The sequence below is a fragment of the Balaenoptera acutorostrata genome, chromosome 9, assembly GCF_949987535.1.
Source record: "Balaenoptera acutorostrata chromosome 9, mBalAcu1.1, whole genome shotgun sequence".
In the NCBI taxonomy this organism is placed as follows: domain Eukaryota; kingdom Metazoa; phylum Chordata; class Mammalia; order Artiodactyla; family Balaenopteridae; genus Balaenoptera; species Balaenoptera acutorostrata.
The window spans coordinates 103,702,716-103,721,671 of record NC_080072.1 but is presented as its reverse complement, the minus strand read 5'-3'; the positions used below and the strand labels follow the sequence as shown (position 1 = coordinate 103,721,671).

At 37.7% G+C, this 18,956-nt stretch overlaps 1 pseudogene; it reads left to right on the top strand.

Moving 5' to 3' along the window:
* Positions 1 to 11,381: 11,381 nt before the first annotated feature.
* On the top strand, positions 11,382 to 12,312 carry LOC103000842 (olfactory receptor 8B12-like; annotated as a pseudogene).
* The last annotated feature ends 6,644 nt before the right edge of the window (positions 12,313 to 18,956 follow it).

The window sequence follows — 18,956 nt, the reverse complement described above, 5'->3', positions numbered from 1 at the left end:
CTGGTAGCATCTTTAGGATTCTCTATGTATAGTATCATGTCATCTGCAAACAGTGACAGTTTTACTTCTTCTTTACCGATTTGGATTCCTTTTATTTCTTTTTCTTCTCTGATTGCTGTAGCTAAAACTTCCAAAACTATGTTGAATAATAGTGGTGAGAGTGGTCAACCTTGTCTTGTTCCTGATCTTAGAGGAAATGGTTTCAGTTTTTCACCATTGAGGATGATGTTGGCTGTGGGTTTGTCATATATGGCCTTTATTATGTTGAGGTAAGTTCCCTCTAGGCCTACTTTCTGGAGGGTTTTTATCATAAATGGGTGTTGAATTTTGTTGAAAGCTTTTTCTGCATCTATTGAGATGATCATCTGGTTTTTCTCCTTCAATTTGTTAATATGATGTATCACCTTGATTGATTTGCGTATATTGAAGAATCCTTGCATTCCTGGGATAAACCCCACTTGATCATGGTGTATGATCCTTTTAATGTGCTGTTGGATTCTGTTTGCTAGTATTTTGTTGAGGGTTTTTGCATCTATGTTCATCAGTGATATTGGCCTGTAGTTTTCTTTCTTTGTGACATCTTTGTCTGGTTTTGGTATCAGGGTGATAGTGGCCTCGTAGAATGAGTTTGGGAGTGTTCCTCCCTCTGCTATATTTTGGAAGAGTTTGAGAAGGATAGGTGTTAGCTCTTCTCTAAAGGTTTGATAGAATTCACCTGCGAAGCCATCTGGTCCTAGGATTTTGTTTGTTGGAAGTTTTTTAATCACAGTCTCAATTTCATTGTTTGTGATTGGTCTGTTTATATTTTCTATTTCTTCCTGGTTCAGTCTCGGAAGGTTGTGCTTTTCTAAGAATTTGTCCATTTCTTCCAGGTTGTCCATTTTATTGGCATATAGTTGCTTGTACTAATCTCTCATGATCCTTTCTATTTCTGCAGTGTCAGTTGTTACTTTGCCTTTTTCATTTCTAATTCTATTGATTTGAGTCTTTTCTCTTTTTTTCTTGATGAGTCTGGCTAATGGTTGATCAATTTTGTTTATCTTCTCAAAGAACCAGCTTTTAGTTTTATTGATCTTCGCTATCGTTTCCTTCATTCCTTTTCATTTATTTCTGATCTGACCTTAAAGATTTCTTTCCTACTGCTAACTTTGGGGTTTTTTTGTTCTTCTTTCGCTAATTGCTTTAGGTGTAATGTTAGGTGGTTTATTTGAGATGTTTCTTGTTTCTTGAGGTAGGATTGTATTGCTATAATCTTCCCTCTTAGAACTGCTTTTGCTGCATCCCATAGGTTTTGGGTCGTCGTGTTTTCATTGTCATTTGTTTCTAGGTATTTTTTCAGTTCCTCTTTGATTTCTTCAGTGATCTCTTGGTTATTTAGTAGTGTATTGTTTAGCCTCCATGTGTTTGTATTTTTTACAGTTTTTTTTCCTGTAATTGATATCTGGTCTTATTGCATTGTGCTTGGAAAAGATACTTGATACGATTTCAGTTTTACCAAGTCTTGATTTGTGACCCAAGATATGATCTAACCTGGAGAATGTTCCATGAGCACTTGAGAAGAAAGTGTATTCTGTTGTTTTTGGATGGAATGTCCTATAAATATCAATTAAGTCCATCTTGTTTAATGTGTCATTTAAAGCTTGTGTTTCCTTATTTATTTTCATTTTGGATGATCTGCCCATTGGTGAAAGTGGGGTGTCCCCTACTATGATTGTGTTACTCTCAATTTCTCCTTTTATGGCTGTTAGCATTTGCCTTATGTATTAAGGTGCTCCTATGTTGGGTGCATATATATTTACAATTGTTATATCTTCTTCTTGGATTGATCCCTTGATCGTTATGTAGTGTCCTTGTCTCTTGTAGTAGTCTTTATTTTAAAGTCTATTTTGTCTGATATGAGAATTGCTACTCCAGTTTCTTTTGATTTCCATTTGCATGGAATATTGTTTTCCATCCCATCACTTTCAGTCTGTATGTGTCCCTAGGTCTGACGTGGGTCTCTTGTAGACAGCATATACGGGTCTTGTTTTAGTATCCTTTCAGCCAGTCTGTCTTTTAGTTGGAGCATTTAATCCATTTACATTTAAGGTAACTATCGATATGTATGTTCCTATTACCATTTTCTTAATTGTTTTGGGTTTGTTATTGTAGGTCTTTTCCTCCTCTTGTGTTTCCTGCCTAGAGAAGTTCCTTTAGCATTTGTTGTAAAGCTTGTTTGGTGGTGCTAAATTCTCTTAGCTTTTGCTTGTCTGTAAAGGTTTTAACTTCTCCATCAAATCTGAATGAGATCCTTGCTGGGTAGAGTAATTTTGGTTGTAGGTTTTTCCCTTTCATCATTTTAAATATGTCCTGCCACTCCCTACTGGCTTGCAGAGTTTCTGCTGAAAGATCAGCTGTTAACCTTATGGGGATTCCCTTGTATGTTATTTGTTGTTTTCCCCTTGCTGCTTTCAATATTTTTTCTTTGTATTTAATTTTTGATAGTTTGATTAATATGTGTCTTGGTGTGTTTCTCCTTGGATTTATCCTGTATGGGACTCTCTGAGCTTCCTGGACTTGACTGACTATTTCCTTTCCCATATTAGGGAAGTTTTCAACTATAATCTCTTCAAATATTTTCTCAGTCTCTTTCTTTTTCTCTTCTTTTTCTGGGACCCCTATAATTTGAATGTTGGTACGTTTATTGTTTTCCCAGAGGTCTTTGAGACTGTCAATTCTTTTCATGCTTTTTTCTTTATTCTGCTCTGTGGTAGTTATATCCACTATTTTATCTTCCAGGTCACTTATCCGTTCTGCTGCTTCAGTTATTCTGCTATTGATTCCTTCTAGAGAATTTTTAATTTCAATTATTGTGTTGTTCATCATTGTTTGTTTGGTCTTTAGTTCTTCTAGGTCCTTGTTAAACGTTTCTTGTATTTTCTCCATTCTATTCCCAAGATTTTGGATCACCTTTACTATCATTACTCTGAATTCTTTTTCAGGTAGACTGCCTATTTCTTCTTCATTTGTTTGGTCTGGTGGGTTTTTACCTTGCTCCTTTATCTGCTGTGTATTTCTCTGTCTTCTCATTTTGCTTAACTTACTGTGTTTGGGGTCTCCTTTTCACAGGCTGCAGGTTCGTAGTTCCTGTTGTTTTTGGTGTCTTCCCCCAGTGGGTAAGGTTGGTTCAGTGGGTTGTGCAGGCTTCCTGGTGGAGTGGACTGGTGCCTGTGTTCTGATGGATGAGGCTGGATCTTGTCTTTCTGGTGGGCAGGACCATGTCTGGTGGTGTGTTTTGGGGTGTCTGTGAACTTCTTATGATTTTAGGCAGCCTCTCTGCTAATGGATGGAGTTGTGTTCCTGTCTTGCTAGTTGTTTGGCATGGGGTGTCCAGCACTGGAGCTTGCTGGTTATTGAGTGGAGCTGGGTCTTAGCGTTGAGATGGAGATCTCTGGGAGAGCTCTTGCTGATTGATATTACAAGGGGCTGGGAGTTCTCTGTTGGACCAATGTACTGAACTCGGCTCTCCAACTTCTGAGGCTCAGGCCTGACACCCAGCCAGAGCAACAAGACCCTGTCGGCCACACGGCCACGTATGCAGGGAGTTTCTTGCCTTTTGGGAAGTCTGAGGTCTTCTGCCAGTGTTCAGTAGGTGTTCTGTAGGAGTTGTTCCACATGTAGATGTATTTTTGATGTATTTGTGAGGAAGAAGGTGATCTCCATGTCTTACTCCTCCACCATCTTGAAGGTCCTCTATGGTTAGTAACTTTTAAGAAATTCTTCTTACTTTAAGATCTTGAAGACATTCTCTTATTTTCTTCTATAGGCTTAACTTTTACATTTAATTCTCTGATCCATCGTGAATTAATTGTGTGTGGTGTGAGACAGGCGTCAAGGATCATTTTTGTTTATATATAAATATCTAGGTGTTTCAGAATCATTCACTGAGAAGAAGTTTCTTTTCCCACTGAATTGCTTTAGCACCTTTGTAAAAAAAATAATCAATGAACCATACATATGGATCTATTTCTAGACACTCTACTCTGCTTCATTTATCTATTTACCTCTCCTCATTTTCACTACTACACTATTTTAATATCTGTAACTTTAGACAATTCTTGGAGTCAAGGAGTGTAAGTTCTCCAACTTTCTTCTTTTTCGAAGTTGTTTTGGTTTTCCTAGGACCTTGCATTTCCATATAAATTTAAGAATTATCTTGTTAATTGCCACCAACATGTCTGCTGGTATTTTGACTGGTACTGAATTGAATCCATAGATTAATTAAGATGGACAAAATATAACAATACTTAGTTTTCCAATCCATGAACATGATATACCTTTCCATTTATTTAGATTTTCTTAAATGTTCTTCTGTCATATTTTATAGTTTTCAGCATAGAGGTCATACACAAATTTTGTTAAGTCAATTCCCAGATATTTCATTTTTTCGGCTAACATAAATGGTATTTTAAAATTTCATTTTGTGATTATTTTTTGCTAGTATGTAGAAATACAATTAATTTTCATATATTAACAGTGTATTCCATGCCCATATAAATTTACTTTTAAATTCTAGTAGTTTATGAATTTATTGTATTTTCTGTGTACACTTATGTCACCTGTAAATAAGGAAGGTTTTATATATTCCATTCAAATCTTTACATCTCTATCAAACTGGGAGAAAAAACTTATACCTGGAATCTTATCTATCAGGATTTAGTTTGAAAGCACTGAGCAGATGGAAATTCAGTTAGGAGCTGTGTTCAGAGAGGTATGAGTGGAGGGCAGAGGCCGTCAATGGGAATTCTGGATTATATGCTTGACGTATTAACTGATACATTGTAGAGACTGAGTTATGCTATCCTTCTTTGAGAGTTGAGAGACTCAACATTTTTTTATTATTGAATTGGCTAGGAACTCTCATATAATGTTGACTAGAACTTGTGAAGTGGACATTCTTGACTTGTTATTGATCTTCTTGCTTGTTACTGACCTTAGGATGAAAGCATTCAGTATTTCTATTGAGTATGATGTTAGTTATAGGTTTTCCATAGACATCCTTTATCAGAGTTAGGATATTCCTTTCTGTTCTCTTTTACTGAGAGTTTTTATCTTGAATAGTTATTGACTTTTATCAAATACTCTTTCTGCAGCTATTGAGATGATTATATGGTTTTATTTTTTGTTCTATTAATGTGGTGAATAATATTGACTAATATTGTCAATGTTAATACATATTTGTTCCTTTTTTCCTACCAACCCTTGATTGAGTGTTTTAAAAATTCCATTTTAGGGCTTCTACTGTAAGTTGCTATACCTCTTTATATTATTTTTATTGTGTTGTTTGTATTCCTTTATTTGCATTACTGTATTTTGTTTTATTGTGCTGTCATTTTACATAGTTTGCTAATATATGTATTTAAAAATTCACCATAAATTGTTTGCCTATTGCTTTAAATGGTTGAAGTAATTTGACTGCTTAAAATAGTCAAAGAAATTTTAAAAATAGCCTTTTATATGTACCCACATATTTATCATTTCCAGTGTTCTGCATTTCTTCCTGCAGATCTGAGCTTTCACTTGGAACCATGTATCCCTCCTCCCCCTCATTTTTTTGTAGTGTAGACTTACTGATGACAAATTCTTTCCCCTTTTATTTGTCTGAAATTTTCTTTTCTTCTTTTTTCTTTTGAAGAATATTTTTGCCACATATAGAATATGAAATTGACTTTTTTCTTTCAGTTTTAAAGATGTAATTTCATTTTTTAATAACAGGTAAGTTATATTTTTGCTCCTTTGAAAGCAATGTGCCTTTTATCTTGGTTGCTTTTAAGCTTTTTTTCCTTTGGTTTTCATTAGTATGAGTATGATATGCCTAGGTGTGGTATATTTTATATTCATATTGCTCATAGTTTCCTATGCTTTTTTAATCTGTGGGTTCATTATTTCATCAAATTAGGAAGATTTTCATCTATAATCTTTAAAAATATTCTGTCTCCCCCAATTCGCACTTAACTCACCTTTTGAAACTCTGATTACACATATGTTGTCATTGTCCTAAAGATTTTGGTTGCTATGTTTATTATTATTATTATTATTTCTATCTGCATTTAGTATGATAATTTCTATTGATCTGTTTTGCTTTCAACAATCCTTTCTTTGGCTGTGCCGAGTCTGCTATTAAGTCAACCTAATGAACTCTTTATTTCCAGTGTTATATTTTTCAGTTTTGAATGTTTCTGGAAAATTTCCTTTATTTTTATTGTTTTTATAAATCTGTTGGAATTTGCCATCTGTTAGTCAATTTTGTATTTCTTTTATCTAAATTTAAATACTAAATAATTATAGTAGTTACTTTAAAGTCTTTGTCTGCTAATTGCAACATTCAGGTCACATTTGGATCTGATTTTACTGAATATTTTTTCTTCTTGATTATGAGTCATATTTTCCTGTTTCTTTTTTCTTTTTTAAAATTTTTATTGGAGTAGGGACTTCCCTGGTAGACCAGTGGGTAAGACTCCGCACTCCCAGTGCAGGGGGCCCGGGTTCAATCCCTGGTTGGGGAACTAGATGTCGCATGCATGCCACAGCTAAGAGTCGCATGCTGCAACTAAGAAGCCCACCTGCTGCAACTAAGAGCCCGCATGCCGCAACTAAGACCTGGTGCAGCCAAAATAAATAAATATTTTTTAAAAAAAGTCAAAAAAGATAAAGTTTCTATTGGAGTATAGCTGATTTACAATGTTGTGTTAGTTTCAGGTGTACAGCAAAGTGAATCAGTTATACATATACATATATCCACCCTTTTTTAGATTCTTTTCCCATATAGGTCATTACAGAGTACTGAGTAGAGTTTCCTGTGCTACACAGTAGGTCCTCATTGGTTATCTATTTTATATGTAGTAGTGTGCATATGTCAATCTCCCAATTTATCCCTCCCTCCTTTTGCCCCCTGGTAACCATAAGTTTGTTTTCTCCATCTGTGACTCTATTTCTGTTTTGTAAATAAGTTCAATTGTACCATTTTTTAAGATTTCACATATAAACAATATCGTATGATATTTGTCTTTTTCAGTCTGACTTACTTCACACAGTGTGACAATCTCTAGGTCCATCCATATTGCTGCAAATGGCATTATTTTGTTCTTTTTTATGGCTAATATTCCATTGTATATATACCACATCTTCTTTATCCATTTCTCTGTCGATGGACATTTAGGTTGCTTCCACATCCTAGCTATTGTAAATAGTGCTGCAGTGAACATTGGGGTGCATGTATCTTTTCAAATTATGGCTTTTTCCCGATATATGCCCAGGAGTAGGATTGCCGGATTATATGGTTGCTCTATTTTTTCTTCTTGATTATGGGTCATAATTTCCTGTTTCTTTGTATTTATAGTAATTTTTCATTTTATGATGCTGGACATTGTGAATATATTGTAGAGACAGTGGATCATGTTATTCTTCTCTATGGAGTGCTGGATTTTGTTCTGGGATGCAATTAATTTACTAGCAGATCACCTTGATCCTGCTGAGGTTTGGATTCAGCCTTTGGGTCTACAAAGTAGACCCAAAGGTCTACTTTGGGTCTAGTTCAGTTTTGCCCTTAGCCTGAAGGCTTAGTTCTTAGTTCGAAGGTATGGGTTTCAGGGGTCATCTTAATGCCTGGTATGCAGATGCCTGAGGGTCTTTATCTTTGGCTTCTTCCTCTCCATACCTTGCCCCACAAATTTCAGCTGTCTTAGCATCCTTGAACACTTATCTTTCTTTATTCTACTAGTAGAGACTGTTGTCATTTGCTTGGGTTCCACTTCACTCTGCTGGGTTTGGAAATTGCCCTTAGGGAGAAAGTTAGGGTGAATGTGGCAGTCATCTCATTTTCTTGCCTTCTCTCAAGAATTTCATCCCCGTGTTGTCTGCTTCCCAAAGCTTGCAGACAGTTGCTTTATATGTATTTTCCAATCTTATAGCTGTTTATGGTCAGAGGGTAAGTGTGATAACACCTACTATGTTACACTTGAAATCAGAAGTCTGATCGCTTACTTTTTAATTACTTGTTCTTTGTGTGCCAACCAAGCTGAAGGTCATATGGGGACATGGACCAGGAGAGATTGGAAACCTGGAGACTTAAACTAGATCTGTGACCTTGGGCCAGTGGCTTTACTTCCCTGGATTTTCTTTGTGTCTTTGTTTATAAGATGAGGATAAATATTAGTTTTGTGGATCTGTAAGTAGCTGGCATTGGAATCACTAGGGAAGATTAAAAAATATGGCTACCATATTTATACCCATAGAGATGCTGATTCAGATGGTCTGAGTGCAGCCCAGAATTTCTTTTCTTTCTTCCTTCTTCCAGTTTTATTGAGATATAGTTGACATACAGCACTGTACAAATTTAAGGGGTACAGCATAATGACTTGACTTACATACATTATGAAATGATTATCACAGTAAGTTTAGTGAACATCCATCATCTCATATAGATACAACATTAAAGAAATAGAAAAAAATATTTTTTGTGAAGAGAACTCAGGATTTACTCTCTTAACTTTCAAATATAACATACAGCAGTGATAATTATATTTATCATGTACATTACATTCCTAATACTTATTTATCTTATAATTGGAAGTTTGTACCTTTGGACCGCCTTCATCCAACTCCACCCCCCACCCCCTGCCCCACCCCCTGCCTCTGGTAACCACAAATCTGACCTCTTTTTCTATGAGTTTGTTTGTTTTTGAAGTGTAATTGACCCACGACACTATGTTAGTTCCTGTTACACAACATAGTGATTTGGTATTTCTATACATTTCAAACTGGTCACTATGGTAAGTTGAGCTACAATATGTCACCATACAGGGACTGCCCTGGTGGTCCAGTGGTTAAGCCTTCACCTTCCAATGCAGGAGATGTAGGTTTGAGCCCTGGTTGGGGAGCTAAGATCCCACATGCCTCGTAGCCAAAAGAACCAAAACATAAAACAGAAGCAATACTGTAACAAATTCAATAAAGACTTAAAAAAATATGTCACCATACAAAGATATTACATAGTTATTGACTATATTCTCCACACTCTACATTTCATACCCGTGACTCATTTATTTTGCAACTGGAAGTCTGTGCCTCTAAATCTCCCTCACTTATTTCAGAATTTCTTTTTAATAAACATTCTAGGTAATTATGGTGCTCAGCCAGGTTTGTGAAACACTGGATTTGATAATTTTCTGAATCTCTTCAGGTCAAAATGCTATGAGTGTGTGGGCTTGATGTTAAAGAAAGTAAGAAAAGATCAAAAGATCAAGATGAAGGATAGACAATATTTGACAAGGCATAAGTTTGTGTTGGGGAGTTAGAAGACAAAATAAGACAAAAGCAAACCAAAGAGGAAGAACAAATTTGGATGTATCCCTGCACTGGGAATCTGATCTACCAGGACTCAGTCTGAGAGCACTGAGAAGCTGGGAAGTCAGTAGAGAGGAGCGCTGACAAAAAGTGGGTAGAAGGCAGGGACAGTCAAAGGGAGTTTTATTTAGAGAAAGGCTGTTCCCGGCAGAGGCTGAGAGCAGTTACCTGATAGAGATTCTTTGTTACCATTAAACTTATACCCCCTGAGAAGATGAGAGCAGGGAATCACAGAAAACTCCTTTCTTGTTTGAGCTAGATATAGGGCAGTTTTTCCTGGAATAAATAGGAATATGAATAAATTGAGTGCCCTAAACTAAATTATAATAGATAGCTCTTTGTGTTAATCTTTCCTTGATACACTCATTTCTTGTTTTTATTAAAGTCATTGCATATTTATTTGTTAGCTTACAAAAGATTCCTCTCACCAGGAGGAAATTTAGTCTAGTGATTACAACACAGAGGCCTGGAGTTAGACCCAGGCATGTGGGCTGTGAAACACACTGCCTCTGTGAACAACTTACCTTTAAGATGAATATCGTTATTGTGAGGAATAAACAAGAATATATTTGTATGGTGCTTTGGATCTTGGCAGCAAGAAGTCAGTGTAAAGGATCTGTGTCAGGCACGTTATTGGGTATTCCAGAAATAGTAATGACAGTAGTTTTTCACAGTGGTATTTCTCTTAATTGTACCAGATAAATTTTTTGTTGCTGTTGAAAGAACTGTCTCTAAAAGCCAAATCAAGTAATATCAAGGGTATAAACAAACATTTGTTCCTTTGGGAAAGTAATCTCTTAAGAAATGGTCTTGAGGGAGTCCCTGTCTTAATAATCAAGTCACTTCACTTTGTTATAAAGCAGAAACTAACACACCATTGTAGAGCAATTATACTCCAATGAAGATGTAAAAAAAAAAAAAAATCAAGTCACTGAGATCTGTAATCCTAATAAACCTCTTTATTCTCCTGTTATCCACTAGTCAGGAAAAGGCACTGTCTCCTTCCTTGTAGCTAGAGGGGCTTTTGGACAAATCAATAATTGGAAATCGTGCTCTTCAATGCAGAAAGAGATTCAAGATAAATTAGAGGCTCTGCTTCTCTAGACCAGACTTGGGAGGAGAGAGTTCTGAGCTCAAAGCTGTCATCTTCTATTCACTTATGGTCATTTTCTTTCCCAGGACAATTGTGGACAAAAGACAGTGGAGTGTAGCATTACATCTCTAAACTAAAGGAAGGTGAGTGCGTGCCTGGCCCTGGTCAGTCACGAAACACGATGGTTACCAGTGCAAACTGTGAGAGTCAGACTGCCCAAGTTCACCTTCTGACTGCTACTCAGTAGTTTTGGGACTTGGGTGAGTTACTTAACTCAGTTGTCTCATCTGCAAAATGGGGATATTAATAATGTCACATAACTCTTAGTACACAGACTCACATAGTAACCACTTAAATAAGTGGTAGCTTAAAACAATTATCACTAAACCTAAAGCTACTGGAGCTAGGAGATCTTGGAGAAATGTGACCTCCCCTTCTTGATTTGTCAGCAGTGACCCAGAGGTGGGAGCGCTGAGAAGACGCAGTGTCTTCTGCCAGTCAGGACTCTCTCCAGGGAAGAGGCTCAGGTGTCAGCAACTGAAGCAGAGTCAGGAGAGAGAGGACATGGAAAATGGACTGACTTAAAGATCTAAAAGACATCTATCCTATTTTTGAATGAATTGGAATATGAATAAAGTACTGCTTTCTCTGGAAGTGCCAGTTCTCACTCTGGAGGCAAAGTCTAGACTCTTATTGTTCCCTGGAAGTTAAAGTCACTTGGGCTATGAAGGTAGATCCATAGCAAACAGTAAAAAGCTTCCTTCCATACTAAAGCTAAATCTCTCGGTGGATACCATTCTCAGGAATGGGGGATGGGTACTGGGAGGGTGGTGGCATTTCTTCTAAGTGGTTCTCTTTTCTTTTCCCTATTGACCGCCCTTTCCCCAGCCATCCCCAGAGGAGAATGGCAGCCGAGAACTCTTCTGTGACAGAATTCATCCTTGCAGGTTTAACCGACAGCCAGGACTCCAGATCCCCCTCTTCTTCCTGTTTCTAGGTTTCTACATGGTCACCACAGTGCGGAACCTGGGCTTGATAACGCTGATTGGGTTGAACTCTCACCTGCACACCCCCATGTACTTTTTCCTCTTCAACCTCTCCTTAATAGTCTTGTTACTCCACTACCATCACTTCCAAAATGCTGATGAGTTTTATCTCAAAGAAGAACATCATCTTGCATGCAAGGTGTATGACAACACTTTTTCTTCTGCTTCTTTGTCATTTGTGAGTCCTTCATCCTGTCAGCGATGGTGTATGACCACTCTGCCGTCATCTGTAACCCCGTGGTGTACGCAGTCACTATGTCTCAGTAAAAGGTCTGTTTACTCCTTTTGTTGGGTGTCTATGTGATGGGGTTTTCAGGGGCCATGGCCCACACGGGAAACATAGCAAATCTGACCTTCTGTGCCGACAACCTTGTCAATCATTTCATGTGTGACATCCCTCCTCTCCTTGAGCTCTCCTGCAATAGCACTTATGTACATGAGCTGGTGGTCTTCATATTTGTGGCCATTGTTATCGGAATGCCCATTGTCACCATCTTCATCTCTTAAGCTCTAATCCTCTCCAGCATTCTCCACATTCACTCCACTGAGAGCAGGTCCAAAGCTTTCAGTATGTGCAGCTCCCACATAATTATGGTTTCTCTTTTCTTTGGTTCTGGGGCTTTTGTGTATCTCAAACCATCTTCTGTTTTGCCCCTTGACCAAGGGAAAGCGTCCTCCCTGTTCTATACCACTGTGGTACCCATGTTAAACCCACTGATCTACAGTTTGAGGAACAAGGATGTCAAAGCTGCTCTGAGGAAAACCTTGGGAAGAAATATATTTTCTTGAGAAAGGAGTAATATTTAAGAAGATACAATTTTTTTTTATTAGTGTGTGTGTTTTCAATAAAGGATGCAAGTTCCAGTTTTCTCCTCTCTTGTACAGAAAGAGAATTTTAAGTCTTTATGTTTGGATGAGTGTTTAGTTCAGATCTATTTTCTCTGTCCTTTGACCTACCTTCACTATTCCAAGATTATTTTTTTTTTTTAAACTTTTATTTATTTATTTATCTATTTATTTATGGCTGTGCTGGGTCTTCGTTTCTGTGCGAGGGCTTTCTCTATTTGCGGCAAGCGGGGTCCACTCTTCATCGCGGTGCGCGGGCCTCTCACTGTCGCGGCCTCTCCTGTTGCGGAGCACAGGCTCCAGACGCGCAGGCTCAGTAGTTGTGGCTCACGGGCCTAGTTGCTCCGCGGCATGTGGGATCTTCCCAGACCAGGGCTCGAACCCGTGTCCCCTGCATTGGCAGGCAGACTCTCAACCACTGCGCCACCAGGGAAGCCCCCCAAGATTATTTAATACAAATACTTCTATAATTATAGATCATTTAATCTTGAATGGGCCTTGCAAATCATTTAATCTAGTATCCTCATTTAATAGATGTTGGAGACTTAGAAATATTATATAAGTTTTCCAGGGCCACACAACTGGGACTGGAATGCAGGCCCTTGAATTCCAATCTACTTGGTTTTCCTTTGTGGCATGTTTTCTTGCTTCATTTCCTTGTTGCCCTTGCAGATTTAATTTTGAAATTACGATGTATTAGTATATTAAAATCTGATTCTATTGATAGTAATTTAATGTAACTTCTCAATAAATCATTTTTGAATATTACATTTTTTTTCAAGAGGGTAAGAGACAAACATTTACTGAACTTGATCATAGCCATATGACGAGAGACTAGTGTAAAAATTGCGTGCATGGGTGGCACGTTATGTAGGTCCCAGATAGCAGATAAAGCATGATAATTCGAGGTTATGTATGGAAGCTGAGGGACCCAGCCTAGTGAACGAGAACTTCTGTAGGTTTAAGGGTTATAAAGATGCTGGGTTGGAAAATTTCATACATTATTTCAAGACTGAGAAAGTCAGAACTTAAGAGTTTTTTCTAAGGTTTAGTTTGGGTGTTTTAGCTATAATGGAAAAAATCTGTGACTCAGGACAATCTACTAAGAGTATGTAAATTCTAAAGGAGGATTAAATAATTTGGGGGATCTAGTAAGTTATCAAGGTTGTACCAAGCAGCTGATTATTAGAAGAGGCCATTTCCATAGAATTTTAAGGCACTGCAGATTGCACTGCTCTTCTCATGCAGGCATATCTGGGAAAGACAGCATTCACCTCTACTGGATTATAAATCCACAACATTGGGTAAAGAGGTATAGAACATATCAGAACACTTGGGTCTCAATGACTTATTAGTAATAAAGGAAGAGTCTTCGGAAGAGCACTAACATGTTAAGTGCTGGGGAGACACTTTGTCATATGAGCTTTTCTTTGGGAAGTTTCTCTTCTTTTGGGAAAAAGGGAATTGTGAATGAGTGACTAGTTTTGACCTTTATTATGACATCGACCAAAGGGGGTGAAGTTATAAAACTGAAAGTGTTGGGGTGAAGATTCTGCTTTAGTCAGAATGGAACAGGGAACGAGAACTGAATTCAGGAGACCTGTTGGATGTATAGTTTGTGTGTGTGGTGGGTGAGGTGACTAAGGCACATTCAGAAGGTACCAGAGGAAAGAGCAATTTGTGAGGCATGTAGTGGAACTGGTTTTGTATCAACTGGTAAGCTCAGTTGATAGTTGTGTGACTTTGAGCAAATTACTTAATGTCTTTAAATATTACTTTCTATTTTTAAAAGGGAGAGAATGGTCTTGACTTTGTGGGGTTTTTGAGAGAATGAAATGCCAGGCACTTAAGAAATCTTAGTTCCTTCCCTGCGGGAACTCTTTCATCTGGTTATCAGCACTTCCTCTAGCTTTTGCATGACCTGAGGCAAATCAATTCATCTTTCTGGAACTCTGCTTAATCATGAGAAAAATGGACTCTTCTCTAGTTTTCATTTAAAATGGGTATTAAATATTATTAAAACATATTAAAAATATTTTGACTAAGTAATACTTGCACATGGTAAACAATTAAACAACATAAGTGGAGGTTATACTGTGAAGATATGTCTTCTATCCTTCTAGTTATTCCATCCCTGAATTCTCCTTAGAAGCAACAGTTGTTGGGGACTTCCCTGGTGGTCCAGTGGTTAAGACTGCGTACTCCCAATGCAGAGGCCCGGGTTCAATCCCTGGTCAGGGAACTAGATCCCGTATGCCGCAACTAAAAAAAAGAGCCCACATGCTGCAACTAAAGATGCCGCAACGAAGATTTCGTGTGCCGCAACTAAGACCTTGTACAGAAACTAAGACCCTGTGCAGCCAAATAAATAAATAAATAAATATTAAAAAACAGAGAAACAAAAACCAATTGTTGGTTATTGCTTATGAATACGCCTGTGTTCAAACATACATGTCTCTCTCTCTTTCCATATATATCTCTCCATATACATATGTATGCACCAGACAAGACGCACCACCACAATGATCCTGTAGTCATGTAGGCAACAAATATTCACTGTTGTGCACCAATGAGATTCTGTGAGACTGTTATATAGCAATAGCTAACTGATACACTCCACCAGAGATCAGGAAAGGAGAATCTTACCTGGAGTAACATTTTCTTCCAGTGTGATCATGCCCTATGTGTCATGTTATAAAATATTGTTTAACTTATCATTATAATGTGAGCATTAACTTATCAATAAATATTTTTTGAATCATACTTTTTCATGGATTTCATCATGTAGATTTGTGATTTTTAAAAAGCTTTTTCCTATTGTCAAAAATTAAAATTGTGCCAAGCTTTCCAATGTTTTATTACTATAAGTGATGCTATAATTATTACTTTGTGTTAAAATTTTTGTCTAGATTTCTGAATATTTCCTCAGAAGAGATTCTTATTTTATTATTTTTTCAGTTCAAAATATTTCCAAATTTCCCTTTGATTTCTTCTTCTATGTCCCATTTGTTATTTAGAAATATGTTTAACCATTATTTTCTCAGGTAAAGTTTTGCTAAACTGACAGGTGGTTCAGAGCTCCTGACCTCTGTCTTCTCTTTGTTCTCGGATCATCCTAACTTGGATAATTCTAATGTCAACAGCTCCATACACTTTTTACTCTTTAACTTTTCCTTCATTGGTTCCTTCAATTCTTTTATCATTTCTCCCCAGTCATGACCTCGTGACAACAAAAAACCTTATCACCTATGTGATATCAAAGATTTAGCTTTTCTCTTCTGCTGTATGAGATAATCCAGCTTTCCAACACCATTTATTAAAGATACTATCCTTTCCCCATTGACTATTCTTGGCTCCCTTGTCAAATATTAGTTGACTGCATATGCGAAGGTTTATTTATGGCCTCTCAATTCTGTTTATTCATCTGTGTATCTATTTTTCTGCCTGTACCATTCCAGTTTGAATGAGGAAGTGTGATGCCTCCAGCTTTGCCATTCTTTCTCAGGATTGCTTTGGTTACTTGGGGTTTTGTGGCTCCACACACATTTTAGGACTGTGTTTTCTATTTCTGAGAAAAATGCCACTGTAATTTTGATAGGATTGCATTGAATGTATAGATGGCTTTGGGTAGTATGAACATTTTAACAACAGTAAACCTTCCGATCCATGAACATGTGACATTCTTCCATTTCTTGGTGTCTTAATTTCTTTCATTACATTCTTACAGATTTGGTGTTCAGATCTTTCACTCCCTTGGTTAAATTTATTCCTAAGTATTTTGTTTTTGATGCTATTATAAATGGGATTATTTTCTTTATTTCTTTTTCAGATATTTTGTTGTTAGTGTACAGAAATACAAATTGATTTCCAAATGTTGATTTTTGTGTCCTTCAACTTTACTGAATTTGTTGATAAGGTCTTACTTTGCTAAACCAGTTGATTAATTTAACTGATTCACTGACCAGTTTTTGGGTGAAGTCTTGAGGATTTTCTATAGAAGAAAGTATCATGTGCAAACAGATAATTTTTCTTCTTTCTGATCTGGATGCCTTTTTCTTTCCTGATTGTTTTGGCTAGGACCTCTAATACTAAGATAAATAGAAGGGGTGAGACTGGGCACCCTAGTCTTTTTCCTGATCTCAGAAGAAAAGTTTTCAAATTTTCACTGTTGAGTATTATGTTAGGTGTGTCCTTGTCATATATGGCCTTCTCATGTTGAAGTCATTCTTTCTGTACCCAATTTGTTGAGTATTATCATGAAAGGATGTTGTATTTTGTCAAACGCTGTTTCTTCATCTATTGTGATGATCATATGATTTTATCTATCATTCTAGGAACATGGTGTATCACATTTACTGATTTGTGTATGTTAACCATCCTTCCATCCCAGGGATGAAACGTGCTTAATCCTGGTGTATAGTTCTATCAGTGTGCTATTGAATTCAGTTTGCTAGAACTTTTTTGGTAATTTTTGCATCTATATTCATCAAGGATATTGGCATGTAGTTTTATTGTTTTGTAGGGTCATTATCTGAATTTGGTAACAAGGTAATACTGGCCTTGTAAAAGTGAGTTTGAGAGTGTTCCCACCACTTCAATTTTTTGGAAGAGTTTGAGAAAGTTTTGAGTTAATCCTTTTTAAAAATGTTTGGTAGAACCCATCAGGGCAACCACCTGGTCCTGAGAATTTCTTTGTTGAAAGATTTTTGATTTCTGATAAATTCTACATACTCATCATTGATCTGTTCAGATTTTCTATTTCTTCATGATTCAGTCTTGCTAAGTTGTACATTTCTATGAATTTATCTATTTCTTCTAGGTTATCCAATTTGTTGGTATATAATTGTTCATAGTACATGATATTTAGTATTTCTGTGTTATCAGTTAAAATGTCTCCTTTTTCATTTTTGATTTTCTTTATCTTTTCAAAAACCAGATCTTGGTTTCTCTGATCTTTACTATTGATTTTTTGGTTTCCATTTCATTTATTTCTGCTCTGATCTTTATTATTTCTTCCCTTCTTCTAACTCTGGACTTGATTTGTTCTTCTTTTTCTAGTTCCTTGTGTGTAAAGTTAGGTTGCTTATTTTACATCTTTTTTCTTAATGTAGGTATTTATTGCTAAAAATTTCCAGCCCGTGCGCCACAAATACTGAGCCCATTTGCCTCAATAAGAGAGCCCAGATGCCGCAAACTACAGAGCCCATGCACCCTGGAGCCCGCACACCACAACTAGAGAAGAGAAAAAAAATCCACACACCACAACTAGAGAGAAGCCCGCACGCCACAGTGAAGATCTACATGCTACAGCGAGGATCCTGCATGCTGCGACTGGGACCCGACAGAGCCAAAAAAAAAAAGACATAAAGATGGCCAATAGGCATATGAAAATATGCTCAACATTGCTAATTATTAGAGAAATGCAAATCAAAACTACAAAGAAGAATCACCTCACACCAGTCATAATGGCCATCATTAAAAAGTCTACAAATAGGGACTTTCCCGATGGTCCAGTGGTTAAGACTCCATGCTTCCACTGCCTGGGGCACAGGTTCAATCCCCGGTTGGGGAACTAAGATCCTGCGTGGCATGGCCAAAAAAAAAAAGTCTACAAATAATAAATGCTGGAGAGGTGTAGAGAAAAGGGAACCCTCTTGCACTGTTGGTGGAATGTAAATTGGTGCAGACACTATGGAAAACAGTATGGAGGTTCCTTTAAAAACTTAAAATAGGGCTTCCCTGGTGGCGCAGTGGTTGAGAATCTGCCTGCTAATGCAGGGGACACGGGTTCGAGCCCTGGTCTGGGAAGATCCCACATGCCACGGAGCAGCTGGGCCCGTGAGCCACAATTGCTGAGCCTGCGCGTCTGGAGCCTGTGCCCCGCGACGGGAGGGGCCGCGATAGAGAAAGGCCCGCGCACCGCGATGAAGAGCGGTCCCCGCACCGCGATGAAGAGTGGCCCCCGCTTGCCGCAACTGGAGAAAGCCCTCGCACGAACCGAAGACCCAACACAGCCAAAAATAAATAAATAATAAATAAATAAATAAATAAGAAAATCCTTTAAAAAAAAAAAAACTTAAAATAGAGCTACCATATGATCCACTAATCCCACTCCTGGGCATATATCTGCATAAAGCTCTAATTCAAAAAGATACATGCACCCCAATGTTCACAGCAGCACTGTTTACAATAGCCAAGACATGGAAGCACCCTAAATGTCCATCGACAGAAGAATGGATAAAGAAGATGTGTTAGGGCTTCCCTGGTGGCGCAGTGGTTGAGAATCTGCCTGCCAATGCAGGGGACACGGGTTCGAGTCCTTGCCTGAGAAGATCCCACATGCCGCGGAGCAACTAGGCCCGTGAGCCACAACTACTGAGCCTGCGCGTCTGGAGCCTGTGCTCCGCAACAAGAGAGGCCGCGACAGTGAAAGGCCCATGCACCGCGATGAAGAGTGGCCCCCACTTGCCACAACTAGAGAAAGCCCTCGCATAGAAACGAAGACCCAACAGAGCCAAAAAAATTAAGTAAGTAAATAAATAAATAAGTCAGGAGCTCTTTAAAAAAAAAAAAATGAAGATCTGTTA